Raw genomic sequence first — 15949 nt, 5'->3', positions numbered from 1 at the left:
CCCACGGCCACCCTCCCTCTCTCTTCACCCCACCCCACAGCCACCGACCTCCGTCCGTGGCCGCGAGCGAGACTGGTAGGCGGGACACCAGTCCACGGCTCCGGAGAGCCCGCCCGGGATCCATCCGTCCGCGGCGCCGGCGACCAGAATACACACAGCTCTGCGGGTAAAGATCGATCCACGCCCCGCCCCCTGCTCCTCTCCCCAGCATTTATGGTTCTCGATGTACTGACGCGCACGCGTTCCTCCGATCTGACAGCGTCGGCAATCGGGTAGAGCCGGAAAGGCAGGGCGGCGGGAGCTTGGAGAAGGCGGGGCGGACTGCTCTTCCTCTTCCCCCCACGCTCTACGCTTCTCCCTGCGTGCAGTTCTGGTGGACGGACCGCTGGTAATTTCATGTGCTCTGCGCCTCTGCTTGTCTCTCCCTACGCACGAGGCTTCTCGGTGCCCGCTGCTTATATGGTTCTTATTATTACGTTCCGTGTGACTGTGGGCTGGATCACGGGATCATGGCGGCGCAAGCTTGCGCCTTTCCCTTTCCCGTGGGGGTGCCACCCGATTCCATTCCCCTTTTTCTTTCACCATTTGGCGAATATATCAGCTTGTCGGCGTGGAACAGGGGAAAATGCCTCTTCTCTTGGTCACATCCACAATTATGGTATCAGTATCGAATTGTACAGAAAAAAGGCTGATAAAATATGTTGTTAATTTGGTGGCAGCTTTGCGATCAGCCATGGTCATGGACACCACCGCCCCGGGCTACTGGCTCAACTGGAGGTTCGTGCTCTGCGCCACCTGGGTCTACTCCTGCATGGCACTGGCGTGCTACCTGATCTGGAAGTACGAGGGGCCCAGTTCGCCGGTCAGCAATGACGAGGGGGTCGACAGAGAGGAGGCACGGCCCACGATCGGACCCGAAGTTGTGTATCTTGAGGATTGATGGAAGCCGTGCCTTGATGACATCCATCCTGCTTGGTTGCTGGCTGTTCGCCTTGTGTCGTTCTTGTTTATAGCTTCGGTGATTATCTATGATGTTATTGTCGATGGGTGGACCGTCTTCCTTTACTACACTCAGTAAGCTACTTCATCTTTCCTCGTGTTACTGCCTGTAAAGCAAATTGTCCATTTCAAGTAATATTCATAAAATTATTTGATTCTGTTTGTTCTCTACATTTGATAGGTGGACCTTCTTGCTTGTCACCCTGTACTTTGGGGTATGTTGTTTGCTACAATAAACTTATTTATGACCACTTATCCCTGCTTACACATGAGAATGACAACAACATATTATGCCAAAAATTGAAACATTGCCAATACGATTTTTGTTTTGTTTTGTATAACATGCAATTTTTTGTATTGTGCATGCTTGCTCATTGCCTATTTTGCTGGCACTTACTAGGTGATACCTCTAATGTGCACCTTTTTCATCTTTAGCTTGGCTTGGTGCTTTCGGTTTATGGATGTTATTAGTATGCTTGCAAGACGGATAAATCTGATGCAGACCATGGTTCTTATATCATTGCTCCCACGGAGGAAAGTACATACAACAATTCCATCAAATGTTCTTGTTTGAATAAAACACATGATGGTCGGGAAATTGCGGGATTTTGGGGCTACCTGTTTCAGATCATGTTTTAGGTAACTCGCATATACACTTGATTACAAAGTGCACATGATTTTCTGAGTTTTAATTGCTGAACAGTAGGTGTGTTGTGATTGATGCAAAAAAACATAATCTGAAAGTGTAATTGCTTGACATGTAATTCTTCTACATTATTGTAGCTATTCGCTTAACTAAAAGCATTATGAACTGTGGCCGGCTGATGAACGGTGATGATTACAGGTTTGGTGTTTGTTGCCCACCCAATTTTGATCTGCTTGTTTTCAAACAAATGCAGGTGATGTGATGCTTTACGCATATGGTGTTTTGGTTCATTCTGTACCCTTTCCTTGCGTGGAATCAATACCAAATGAGTTCTGTGAGTTTTCAATCAGAAATTTTACAAATTGTATTCTCTTGAACCTTTTATCATACTAAGGTTATTATGTGATGAGATACTGTAAAAGAAGAGGTTATTCCATGAGGCATGCAAAAGAAGGGTTAGGGAATAAGATTAGGCCATTAGGATCCTCGGATCAGATCGAAACCAGGGAAATCATCACGAAGCCAGACATATACTGTAAAAAAAGGATTGTAAGTAGTAAATTGAGAGTTTTGGAGTTCCCCGTAGTTGCATAAAAAATGTGCAGCTTAGTGTTTAATTTTTCCATCCATTTCCTCCAACATCTATCCATTTCCTCTGCCTCTGTCGTGCCGCCGCCGCCACTCGCTCGTCGCCGATCTGACTCGACTCGACTCACCCGGGAAGAACACGCACACACTAAGCGAGCAAGCAAGCAAGCGCCGCCCCCGCCAAGCCGGCTGCTCTCCTGCCTGCCTGCAAGGTACCCCGCTGACCCTTGTCACTTGTCAGCAGCGGCTTGGAGAAGATCCAGGCTCAACTGCAGCCTGGACCCAAGTTTCTTGCACTTCTCTGTCTCTTTTATCGGCGAGGAGCTTCCACGGTAGTAGGTTTGAGGTTAATTTCATTCATGGTGACCCCTGACCCTCATCTGCTCCGAAAGATGAAGAAGATAGCCAAGCCGGGCTTTCATACAGAGCCACACGCGTGCTGTCATGAACTTCCCTGCAACTTGGCCCTCTCCTGAACTTTCAGCTTTTACAAAATTTAGTCCAGCTTGGCCCTCTCCTCAACTTTCAGCCTTTATAAAATTTCAGTCCAGCTTGGCCTCTCCTGCAGTTACAGTTTCTATGAAATCGTCAGACTCGAGCTCTTGTCTTATGTTCAGGCAGACTAGAGCGCGACGCCGCCTTGCTGAATGTTCCTGCAAGCTTGACGAGGACTGCTGACACCATAACAACCAAGGATAATGAGCTGGTGTTGCCTCCCAAGAGCCAAGAAGCAGCAGCACAATCTCTACTCCCATAGACAACAGGAGATTCTTCACTCCAATACCAGCATAAGCGGTAAGAGTTCTCTTTCCGTTGCAAAATTTACTGCATCGTCGTCCGACAGAGTTTACGGATTTATTGTTATGAATTTGTGATGCCTTCAGCCGTTCACACAGTATTCTTCCATCAGTTGGTTTTTTGTTCCCACACAACTACAGTTTTTTTAATAAGGAAAATATACCCCCGGCCTCTGCATCTCGACTATGCATGCAGCCATACACAACTACAGATATGCCGAAGCTTAATGTTCATGTTTACGCTTTACTTATCATTCTTCAACAAAAGTTTGGAGAAATAATTAACAACACGTCCTTACCGAGTGTTGCTGCTTTCAGGCATTTCGGCCGAGAAGAACATAAGGCTCTTCTCCTATGCGCAGTTGAGATCAACAATAGACAACTTCAACCACAATAATAAAGTCGGCCGAGATGGATTCGGGACAGTATATAAGGTGACATTTTCATCTCCCCATTATGTGGGAACTACTCTCTCAAACTTGTTTGCTCGAATCTGGCTGATCAGTATATCCATGTTCCAGGGAACCCTACAAAACAAGCAAGACGTCGCAGTCAAGGTTCTCTCTGCCGAATCCAGACAGGGCATCAGAGAATTTTTGACAGAAATTGATGTTATCAGCAATGTGAAGCACCCTAACCTGGTTGAATTGATCGGCTGTTGTGTTGAAGTAGATAATCGCATTTTGGTGTATGAGTACCTAGAAAACAACAGCCTCGACCGTGCACTGCTGGGTATGAACCTATTATTATGTTAGCATCAACAAGTTCTTTGACGAGGCCATGATGAACGAGCTGGCGCAACAGACTGCAGATATCAACTTGATGATGTAGTTTGATGATAGAAGCCCTTGCAATTGTCCATTATCCTTTTGCACTGGGAACATATCAAGTACTTCCATGGGGCTATCATGACGTGATCTTCAAGGAGACGCAATTTGCAGCATTTTGATGGTTGGATATTGTTTGTAACGGATCATTGTAGACCAAGTACCATTTGTAGTCGTGTATGTACCATCGCTCTAACATCTACGTCGTCTAATCAGTTAGTGTAACCATCGACTGATAGCTGAGACTGGTGTTGAATTTTGATATGCGATGACATCTCGAGGGTGATGATACCTTTTCGTGTTTGATCTTTTCTTTACATACTACAACCACCGTACCACTGAGCATCTTTTCAAGATTATGGAGGATAGTTCTATTTTCTTGCCTTGCCTATTTGATCTGTGTTTTTATTGGGATGAATTACTGGAGGTAATGTGCCTTGGTGGTGTATGTGTATGTGTATCTTTATGTCCATACTGTGTCAGACTTAATGTTTTTGTTAAATTTCATGATTTTTATTCTGTTACTATCCCCTCCATTTCATATTGCCAGTCTTCTATTTCCGGCATGCATGGCATAGGATGGATAAGGGCCCATTTGGTTTGAAGGTGGGGGATGGGAGTTTAGGGGCGAGGAGATTAAAAGTCATTGGTTAGAGATCGGGAGTTAGAGTGAAGACTTAATGTTTTTGTTAAATTTCATGGTTTGTATTCTGTTACTATCCCCTCCATTCCATATTGCCAGTCTTCTATTTCCGGCATGCATGGCATAAGATGGATAAGGGCCCATTTGGTTTGAAGGTGGGGGGTGGGAGTTTAGGGGCGGGGAGATTAAAAGTCATTGGTTAGAGATTGGGAGTTAGATGAAGATGGAAATGATGTGGTTAGCAAACTCAAAATCCATATCTCTACTATTAAAGAAAAATATGTCATAGTTGTGATGGTTCGACCATCCTCTCACCCCCTTAATCGCTTGCAGAAAAAAAGAATTATAAAAAAAGGAAAACACAAAAGGAGTCTCACCCCTGAACGCATCTCCCATGCTCTAACCTCACTGATCCCCTCACCCATATTCGAGTCTACCTCGTGCAAAAACCGCCACCCCACACCCCACTCTCCTCGAGTTGCCCCGTGCTACACGAGCGCCATCGCCCCATTGGCAGCCCTCCCCATAACCCAACCTCCCTTCCGTTCCCAACCACCTCACCATGCCTCCCGTCGTGGCGACACAAGGCGTTGCGCCTCCTTCCTTCACGCGACACAAACTGATGGATCTCTCTGGCTCCGTCCTCCTCCATAGCGAGGCACCGGACCATGCGCCTTCCTCCTCGAGACACAACCAGATAGATTCCCACCTTGGCCTTCCATTATAATTGTTGTTTTATGTGCGTGCAGCTGGTCGAGCGAAGAAAGATGTTGCATTCTTGGGTCTGAAGTTTCTTTTTTATGGGTTACTCTGCAATGATGTGCACTATTCTCGAGTACACTATGGTATTTTTTATAAAGGATCGGAAGCCAGCGTGCTGCATTTTGCAGGTGATTTTTTTCCAGGGTAGCATGCCATGCTTCTTGCCATACTGGTGGCGGTAAGAGGCCGGTACTTGTGATGTGCATTTAAATGATGTCAAGAAGACTTGATTTGATGCATCTAACTCAATATATCAGAAAATGAATCTTGAATAATCGCATCATATGCAGATTCCTCGTGCTCTCATTCCATGTTATATATGCTTTTCTCCTGAAGTTTTCATCAACTTCGCTCTGTCCATTGGTATCAAATTAGGGAGAAAGATGACATTCTGTCTTCTTCCAATGAGCAAGGCTGATGAACAGAATGGATGTACATGGTTTTTTCTTGTGGAACGCAAGTAGAAAGTCATTTCTATGTCTTCTTCCATGAAGAGGGTTTTTTCTTCTTCCATGAAGAGGGTGCTTAAGGAGACACAACACGTGGATACACATATTGTTGACGCGCGACCTCTAAGAATTTAGCTTTTTCTTCCATGATTTTTCAAGTTCAAAAAAAAAATTCACATTGGTTGTTGAAGAGGGAAGAAACGAAAGAAATAGTCCAGTGTCACTACATGAATTGAAACCACATGCCATCATATTTCACATAAAATTCCAAATCAGCACCATCATTTGACCAATGTGTTTGTATATCTTTTGTTAACCCATTGCAACGCACGAGCATTCAACTAGTCCTCGTAAATGTAATATGCCAGCTCACTTGCGAGCAAGTTATGGTTCAAGGATGGTCCAACAGACAGGTTTGGCTTACTCAGCTACCCTCTCATGTAAATCTGGGCATGGACAACCCGACCCGGTGACCCGGGCCGGGCCGGGCCGGGCTTTCAAGCCCGGGCAGTTCGGGCCGGGCTCGGGCTTGCACAAATTGTCATTTTACACGGAGGCCCGACCCGGCCCGAAAATCCCCTTTTTTGTTCGTTCGGGCCGGGCTTGGGTCTGATATTTGGATTTTTTGGTCGGGCCGGGCTCGGGTCTGAGATTTTTGGTTCGGGCTTTTCAAAGCCTGGTCCGAAGCCCGGCCCGGCCCGGTGTACGCCCAGGTTTACTCTCATGTAATGGGTGTTGTGGCATGCGATTTAACCGTGTCCACTAGTTAATGGAACGCACGGTCTTCCATGTCAAAAAATAAAACTATATTTTTAAACGTATCCAACGCATCCCTAAGTTTATGTGCAATGCCCGATGTTCAAAATTTATGATATTTTTTTCTTTTATTGAAATAAAATGTCTACGTTATATATCTACATGCCACAACTTTTAAGTTATAAATTCAACTGACAGCTTAAAAATAAAGACAAACTAGAATGCTGAAGAATGAAAATCGATGGCCTCTCTCTCTCTCTTCCTGCTCGAGAGTCGCACTGTCGGTGAGACAAAATTCCCATTCCCTTGTCATTCCACCTACCCATGCATTACTGCAAGCCTTCACCACCAACACATCTCATCGACCAACCCGCATGGCTGGGTCGTGTCGTCATCAGCTTCAGATTCGTCGATTGACGTGTAGACAAGGGTTACGGAGCTCGTGGTGCCGTCGCCGCCCGCGGAGGCTCTACTACCCTAGATTGACTTGAGCTCACCAAAGCCCCGCATGGAGATGTGTAAGGTGGTGTTGGACAGGTTTCCTTATCAGCGAGTGGGCGGATATCCACATCGGCATCATCCACTATGTGGAGAGAGTGCGTGCTTCATCGGTTGCGACGGGTGCATGGATGTGGAGCTCATATTCTAGGCGATTCAGGAGGCTGGATCGCCAAATCGAGCGCAAGCAACACGGTGGGCATTGTACCGCACGACGAATCTACCGCACCTCAACATCGAGTTGCCGCGGGTGGACGAGCTGACCAACATCCCTCTAGAACTCCTACCACCGGTGGTGCTTCCCTCACACTACCACCAGTAAGTTCATCCTCCCCAACTGCGATTCGCATGTAGTGTTGATCCATTGAACCCCCATGGTCTGGCGATGGAGGTATGTCTTCGATCCATCTTCCTGCATCGATGTGTGCTTGATTGCTTGCATTTCGTGAAAGGGGCTCTAGGATTTTAAATTTGTTTGGTGATTTTTGAATGGGTATGTTGGGGAACGTTGCATGGGAAACAAAAAAATTCCTACGCACACGAAGACCTATCATGGTGATGTTCATCTACGAGAGGGAGATCGGATCCACATACCCTTGTAGATCGCTAAGCGGGAAGCCTTAAGAAACGTGGTTGATGTAGTGGAACAGCTTCGTGATTCAAATCAATGTCGACCCATGATCCGTTCTGATCTAGCGCCGAATGGACGGCACCTCCACGTTCAGCACACGTACAGCTCGATGACGATCTCCGCCTTCTTGATCTAGCAAGAGAGACGGGGAAGTAGATGAGTTCACCGGTAGCATGATGACACGCCGGTGATGGTGATGATCTATTCCTGCAGGGCTCCGCCGGAGCTCCGCAGAAAACCGATCTAGAGGAAGAACTATGAAGTAGAGGTTTAGGGTTGCACGTGGCAAACTTGTGTCTCAAAAATCCCTAAACCTCAAGTATATATAGGAGGAGCCAAGGGGTGGGGCTTGCCCTTGGGGCGCCGGCCGAAGGGAGGAGGGATCCTCCTCCAAGTCGGTTTGGAAGGAGGAGTCCCTTCCTTCCCACCTCCTCTTTTTTTTCCTTTTTTTTCTTTCTCCTTGATTTTTTCCTCTTGGCCGAAATAGCCCACTAAGGGCTGGTGCACCACCCATGGGCTATTAGGTTCACTCCCGGGTGGGTGGGCCCCTCCCGATAAAAACCCGGAACCCATTTGTCACTCCCGGTACACTGCCCTTAATGCCCAAAATCTTTCCGGAGGCCAAATGAAACAATCCTATATATCAACCTTCGTTTCCGGACCATTCCGGAAACCCTCGTGACGTCCGTGATCTCATCCGGGACTCCGAACAAACCTTCAGTCACCAACACCTATAACTCAACTATATCGAAATGTCACCGAACCTTAAGTTTGCAGACCCTACGAGTTCGAGAACTATGCAGACATGACCTGAGACAGTCCCCGGTCAATATACAACAGTGAGACATGGATGTCCATATTGGATCCTACATATTCTACAAAGATCTTATCGATTAAACCTCTGTGCCAAGGATTCATATAATCCCATATATCATTCCCTTTGTCCTTCGGTATGTTACTTGCCCGAGATTTGATCGTCGGTATCCCTATACCTATTTCAATCTTGTTACTGGCAAGTCTCTTTACTCGTTTCATAATACAAGATCCCGTGACTAACACTTTAGTCACATTGCTTGCAAGGCTTGTATGTGATGTTGTATTACCGAGTGGGCCTCGAGATACCTCTCCGTCACACGGAGTGACAAATCCCAGTCTTGATCCATGCTAACTCAACAGACACCTTCGGGGATACCTGTAGAGCACCTTTATAGTCACCTAGTACGTTGCGACGTTTGATACACACAAGGTATTCCTCCAGTGTCAGTGAGTTACATGATCTCATGGTCATAGGAATGAATACTTGGCACGCAGAAAACAATAGCAAGAAAATGACACGATCACATGCTACGTTTATAGTTTGGGTCTTGTCCATCACATCATTCTCCTAATGACGTGATCCAGTCATCAAGTGACAACACTTGCATATGGTCAGAAAACCTTAACCATCCTTGATCATCTGGCTAGTCAACTAGAGGCTTACTAGGGACTTTGTTTTGTCTATATATCCACACATGCATATATACTTTCATTCAATACAATTATAACATGGATAATAAACGATTATCTTGAAACAGGGAATATAATAATAACTATCATTGCCTCTAGGGCATATTCCCAACAGTCTTCCACTTGCACTAGAGTCAATAATCTAGTCTCACATCGCTATGCGATTTACGTTGGAATGAATCTAACACCCATACAGTTCTGGTGTTGATCATGCTTCGCTCGTGGAAGAGGTTTAGTCAGCGGATCTGCAACATTGAGATCTGTGCGCACTTTGCAAATATTTACGTCCTCTCCTTTGACATAGTCGTGGATGAAGTTGAAGTGTCGTTTGATGTGTCTGATCTTCTTGTGAAACCTTGGTTCCTTGGCTAGAGCAATGGCACCAGTGTTGTCACATAACAGAGTTATTGGATTTAGTGCGCTCGACACAACTCCAAGATCCGTCATGAACTGCTTCATCCAGAAACCCTCCTTAGCCGCCTCCGAGGCAGCCATGTACTCCGCTTCACATGTAGAATCTGCTATGATGCTTTGCTTGGAACTGCACCAGCTTACCGCACCCCCCATTAAGAATAAATATGTATCCGGTTTGAGACTTAGGGTCATTCGGATCAGTGTCAAAGCTTGCATCAACGTAACCCTTTACGACGAGCTCTTCGTTACCTCCATAAACGAGAAACATTTCCTTAGTCCTTTTCATGTACTTCAGAATATTCTTGACCGCCGCCGAGTGTTCCACTCCTGGATCACTTTGAAACCTGCCTGCCATACTTATGGCCAGGCTGACATCTGGTCTTGTGCACAACATTGCATACATGACAGACCCGATGGCTTTATAAATGATCACATTACCGTCCGCGTCCGTCTTCTTCTTAAAGATCCATTTGTTCTGAATAGCCTTGCGACCTTCCCGTAATACTTCCAAAGTCCACACTTTGTTTTCATACATACATCCTATCTCAGACTTCATGGCCTATAACCATTTGTTGGAATCCAGGCCCACCATTGCTTCTTCATAATTCGCAGGTTCATTGTTCTCTAACAACATGATAGATAAGACAGGATTCCCGTACCACTCGACGGCAGTACGTGATCTTGTCGACCTGCGAGGTCCGATAGTAACTTGATCCGAAGCTTCATGATCATCATCATTAGCTTCCTCCTCAACCGGTGTGGCCTCAACAGAGATTTCCCTCTGCCCTTCGCCACCATCTAGAGGGAGCAGAGGTTCCACAACCCCATCAAGTTCTATCTTCCTCCCACTCAATTCTTTCGAGAGAAACTCCTTCTCAAGAAAAGCTCCGTTCTTAGCAACAAACACTTTGCCCTCGGATCTGAGATAGAAGGTGTACCCAACTGTCTCTTTTGGGTAACCTACGAAGACGCACTTTTCTGCTTTGGGTTCCAGCTTTTTAGGCTGAAGCTTTTTGACATAAGCCTCACATCCCCAAACTTTAAGAAACAACAACTTTAGCCTCTTGCCATGCCATAGCTCATATGGCGTCGTCTCAACGGATTTTGATGGTGCCCTATTTAAAGTGAATGCAGCTGTCTCTAATGCATAACCCCAAAACGATAATCGCAAATCGGTAAGAGACATCATAGATCGCACCATATCTAACAAAGTACGATTACGACATTCGGACACAGCATTATGTTATGGTGTTCCAGGCGGTGTCAACTATGAAACGATTCCACATTGTCTTAAGTGAGCACCAAACTCGAAACTCAGATATTTGCCCCCTCGATCAGATCGTAGGAACTTGATCTTCTTGTTACGATGATTTTCAACCTTATTCTAAAATTGCTTGAACTTTTCACACGTTTCAGACTTGTGCTTCATCAAGTAGATATATCCATACCTACTCAAATCATGAGTGAAGGTGATAAAATAACGATATCCGTCGCACGCCTCCACACTCATTGGACCGCACACATCAGTATGTATGATTTCCAACAAGTCACTTGCATGCTCCATTGTTCCGGAGAACGGAGTCTTAGTCATCTTGCCCATGAGGCATGGTTCGCACGTGTCAAGTGATTCGAAATCAAGTGACTCCAAAAGTCCATCAGCATGGAGTTTCTTCATGCGCTTTACACCAATATGACCTAAGCGGTAGTGCCACAAAAAGGTGGCGCTATCATTGTTAACTCTACATCTTTTGGTCTCAATTTTATGGATATGCGTGTCATCACAATCAAGATTCAATATGAAAAAACCCTCACATTGGGTGCATGACGATAAAAGATATTACTCATAAAAATAGAACAACCATTATTCTCTGACTTAAATGAGTAACCGTCTCGCAATAAACAAGATCCAGATATAATGTTCATGCTTAACGCAGGCACTAAATAACAATTATTTAAGTTCATAACTAATCCTGATGGTAACTGAAGTGAGATCGTGCCGACGGCGATTGCATCAACCTTGGAACCATTTCCCACGTGCATCGTCACTTCATCCTTCGTCAGCCTTCGTTTATTCTGTAGTTCCTACCTCGAGTTGCAAATATGAGCAACAAAACCGGTATCAAATACCTAGGCACTACTACGAGAGTTGGTTAGGTACACATCAATAACATGTATATCACATATGCCTGGTTTGGCGTTGGCCGCCTTCTTATCAGCCAAATACTTGGGGAAGTTGCGCTTGCAGTGACCCATCCCCTTGCAATAATAGCACTTAGTTTCTGGCTTAGGTCCAGCCTTGGCTTTCTTCGTCGGAGGAGCAACAGCTTTGCCACTCTTCTTGGAGTTACCCTTCTTGCCTTTGTCGCTTTTCTTGAAACGAGTGGTCTTATTCACCATCAACACTTGATGTTCTTTCCAGAGTTCTGACTTTGCGACTTTCAGCATCGCGAATAACTCGCCGGGTGACTTATTCATCCCTTGCATGTTATAGTTCAACACAAAGCTCTTGTAGCTAGGTGGCAGTGATTGAAGAATTCTGTCAGTGATAGCCTCTTTCGGGAGTTCAATCCCCAGCTCAGCTAGACAGTTTGAGTACCTAGACATTTTGAGCACATGTTCACTGACAAACAAATTCTCCTCCCTTTTGCAAGCATATAATTTATCGGAGGTCTCATACCTCTCCATCCGGGCATTCTTCTGAAAGATAAACTTCAACTCCTCGAACTTCTCATATGCTCCATGACGTTCAAAGCATCGTTGAAGTCCCGGTTCTAAGCCATACAAGACTGCACATTGAACTACTGAGTAGTCCTCCTTACGTGATTGCCAAGCGTTCAAAACATCTTGATCAGACGTAGTGGGTGGTTCATCTCCTAGCACTGCATCAAGGACATAATTCTTTTTCCCAGCTTGTAGGATGAGCCTTAGATTACGAGCCCAGTCTACAAAGTTGCTACCATCATCTTTTAGGTTAGCTTTCTCTAGGAACGTATTGAAATTCAGGGTTGCTACTGCATGAGCCATTGATCTACAACATAAAATATTTCAAAGTGGACTTAGACTATGTTCAAGACGATTAGAGTTTAGCTAATCAAATTACTATTAAACTCCCACTCAAATGGACATCCCTCTAGTTACTGATACGTCCATTTTGCATCATGCTTTCATGTTGATATTTATCGCTTTATGGGCTGTTATATTACTTTGTGGTACCATATTTATGCCTTTTCTCTCTTATTTCGCAAGGTTTATTTGAAGAGGGAGAATTCAGGCAGCTGGAATTCTGGACTGGAAAAGGAGCAAATTTGAGTCCTCTATTCTACACAACTCCAAATGCCCTGAAAATTTACGTGGAATTTTTTGGGAATATATAAAAAATACTGGGCGAAATAAGTACCAAAGGGGAGCTATCAGGGCCTCACAAGCGTGGTAGCCACCACCCTGTGGTGGCGGTTACAGGGCTTGTGGGCTCCCTGACGGCCCATTGGCCCCCCTCTTTTTCTATATGAAGGGTTTCGTTCCAGAAAAAATCAAGAGGGAGCTTTTTCGTGGTTTCGCCGCCGCCAGGAGGCGGAACTTGAGCAGATCCAATCTAGAGCTCCGGCAGGGCGATCCTGCTGAGGAAACTTCCCTCCCGGAGGGGGAAATCATCGCCATCGTCATCACCAACACTCCTCTCGTCGGAGGGGAGGCTTCTTCATCAACATCTTCATCAGCACCATCTCCTCTCCAATCCCTAGTTCATCTCTTGTAACCAATCTCCGTCTCGCGACTCCGATTGGTACTTGTAAGGTTGCTAGTAGTGTTGATTACTCTTTGTAGTTGATGCCAGTTGGATTACTTGGTGGAAGAGTTTATGTTCAGATCCTTGATGCTATTCATTACACCTCTGATCATGATTATTATTATGCTTTGTGAGTAGTTACTTTTGTTCCTGAGGACATGGGATAAGTCATGTTAATAATAGTCATGTGAATTTGGTATTCGTTCGGTATTTTGATATGATGTATGTTGTCTTTTCCTCTAGTGGTGTTATGTGAACGTCGACTACATAACACTTCACCATACTTGGGCCTAGAGGAAGGTATTGGGGGTAGTAAGTAGATGATGGGTTGCTGGAGTGACAGAAGCTTAAACCCCAGTCTATGCGTTGCTTCGTAAGGGGCTGATTTGGATCCACTAGTTTAATGCTATGGTTAGACGTTGTCTTAATTCTTCTTTCATAGTTGCGGATGCTTGCGAGAGGGGATAATCATAAGTGGGATGCTTGTCCAAGTAAGGGCAGTACCCAAGCGCCGGTCCACCCACATATCAAACTATCAAAGTAACGAACGCGAATCACATGAACATGATGAAACTAGCATGACAGCAATTCCCTTGTGTCCTCGGGAGCATTTTTCCTCCTATAAGACTTTGTTCAGGCTTGTCCCTTGCTACAAAAGGGATTGGGCCACTTGCTGCACCATTGCTACTACTTGTTACTTGTTACTTGTTACTTTTCACTTGCTACGTTTCACCTCGCTACATCATCACTTGTTACCGCTACTTTCAGTGCTTGCAGTTATTACCTTGATGAAAACCGTTTATCAGAGCCTTCCGCTCCTCGTTGGGTTCGACACTCTTACTTATCGAAAGGACTACGATTGATCCCCTATACTTGTGGGTCATCAAGACTCTTTTCTGGCGTCGTTGCCGGGGAGTGAACCGCCTTTGCTAAGTGGAAATTGGTAAGGAAACATTTATATACTATGCTGAAATTTATTGTCACTTGTCACTATGGAAACCGTTCCTTTGAGGAGTTTGTTCGGGGTATATTCACCACAAACGGAAGAACGAGGAGTTGTTCCTCAACCTGAGGTACCTACTGAAAATATCTTTTATGAAATTCCTTCGGGTATGCTTGAGAAACTGCTGGCTAATCCTTTTACATGAGATGGATCTTCACATCCAGACTTGCAACTGATCTATGTAGATGAAGTTTGTGGTTTATTTAAGCTTGTAGGTTTGCCCGAGGATGAGGTAAAGAAGAAAGTCTTTCCTTTATCTTAGAAGGATAAGGCTTTGACATGGTATAGGCTATGTGATGATACTGGATCATGGGACTACAATCGGTTGAAATTGGAATTTCATCAAAAGTTCTATCCTATGCATTTAGTACATCGTGATCGGAATTATATTTATAACTTTTGGCCTTGTGACAGGGAAAGCATAGCTCAAGCTTGGGGGAGGCTTAAATCAATGCTATATTCATGCCCCAATCATGATCTCTCGAGAGAAATTATCACTCAAAACTTTTATGCTCGGCTTTCTCTTGAAGATCGTACCATGCTTGACACTTCTTGTACCAGTTCTTTTATGAAGAAGGATATTGACCACAAGTGGAATTTATTGGAAAGAATCAAACGTAACTCTGAAGATTGGGAGCTGGAAGAAGGTAAGGAGTCAGGTATGAATTTCCAGTTTGATTGCGTTAAATCTTTTGTTGAGACAAACACTTCTAGAGATTTTAGCGCTAAGTATGGACTTGACTCTGAGATAGTAGCTTCTCTATGTGAATCTTTTGCTGCTCATGTTGATCTTCCCAAAGAGAAGTAGTTTAAGTATCATCCTCCTCTAGAAAGCAACATACTCAAAACCAATCTAGTTGAGGAGAAAGTCATTGCTTTTAGTGATCCTGTTGTTCCTTGTGCCTACGCTGAGAAACCACCTTACCCTGCTAGTGTAGCGACCCGACTCAAAACGAGTCAAGCCTCTGTGTTTCTGTGCCATCCCTGGATCAGTATGCTGGCACACACAGTACATCAATGTATATATCAAAGTGCAATCACATGTAAATAGCGTAAAACTGATATATACCTTAAAATCTCATCGGAAACAGTCAAGGGAGTGGAGTCCCAATAAACACCAACGGCAAGTTGAGTGCGGACCGTAACCCTGAATCGTACTCTTACTCATCGAGGAAAAATATCTGCAACATAAGATGTTGCAGCCGTGTAGGTCAGCGTATTGAATATGCCGGCAAGTCACATAAGAGAGAGGTGAAAAAGTAATCATCTATTCTATATGCATATATGGCAGGTGGGGCTGTAAGTTTTTAGCGAAAAGCAAGGTTTTCTCCTACAACAAGAGAGGGCTAAAAGCAAAATGTTACTACATTGTTGGTTGTTAACGAGATGGTTCCACCAACCAATTCTCGTACCCATGTTGTCAATAATACCCACATCAATATTATTATTTGTGTTGAGAATTTCAGATAACTTCAGTTCCTTTGGCTCAAGTTGTCCATGACCGTGGACACGGCTAATCGATTAGGTTTGAGTACTCTGCAGAGTTTTGCACACGTTCCCCACAAGATTTGATCACCTCCGTGTATGTCCTCGCACTTCAGGGTGTTTGAAGACCGGATGATCAAAACATGGTCTTTCAACGGGTC

General features: G+C 44.8%; 1 pseudogene; it reads left to right on the top strand.

Annotated features, from left to right (window-relative positions):
• The first annotated feature begins 727 nt into the window (after window positions 1–727).
• Window positions 728–4633, top strand: LOC123449087 (annotated as a pseudogene).
• The last annotated feature ends 11316 nt before the right edge of the window (window positions 4634–15949 follow it).

The sequence above is a fragment of the Hordeum vulgare genome, chromosome 4H, assembly GCF_904849725.1.
Source record: "Hordeum vulgare subsp. vulgare chromosome 4H, MorexV3_pseudomolecules_assembly, whole genome shotgun sequence".
NCBI classification, from domain to species: domain Eukaryota; kingdom Viridiplantae; phylum Streptophyta; class Magnoliopsida; order Poales; family Poaceae; genus Hordeum; species Hordeum vulgare.
The sequence above is the reverse complement of the archived record's forward strand: the minus strand, read 5'-3'. Positions and strand labels throughout refer to the sequence as shown.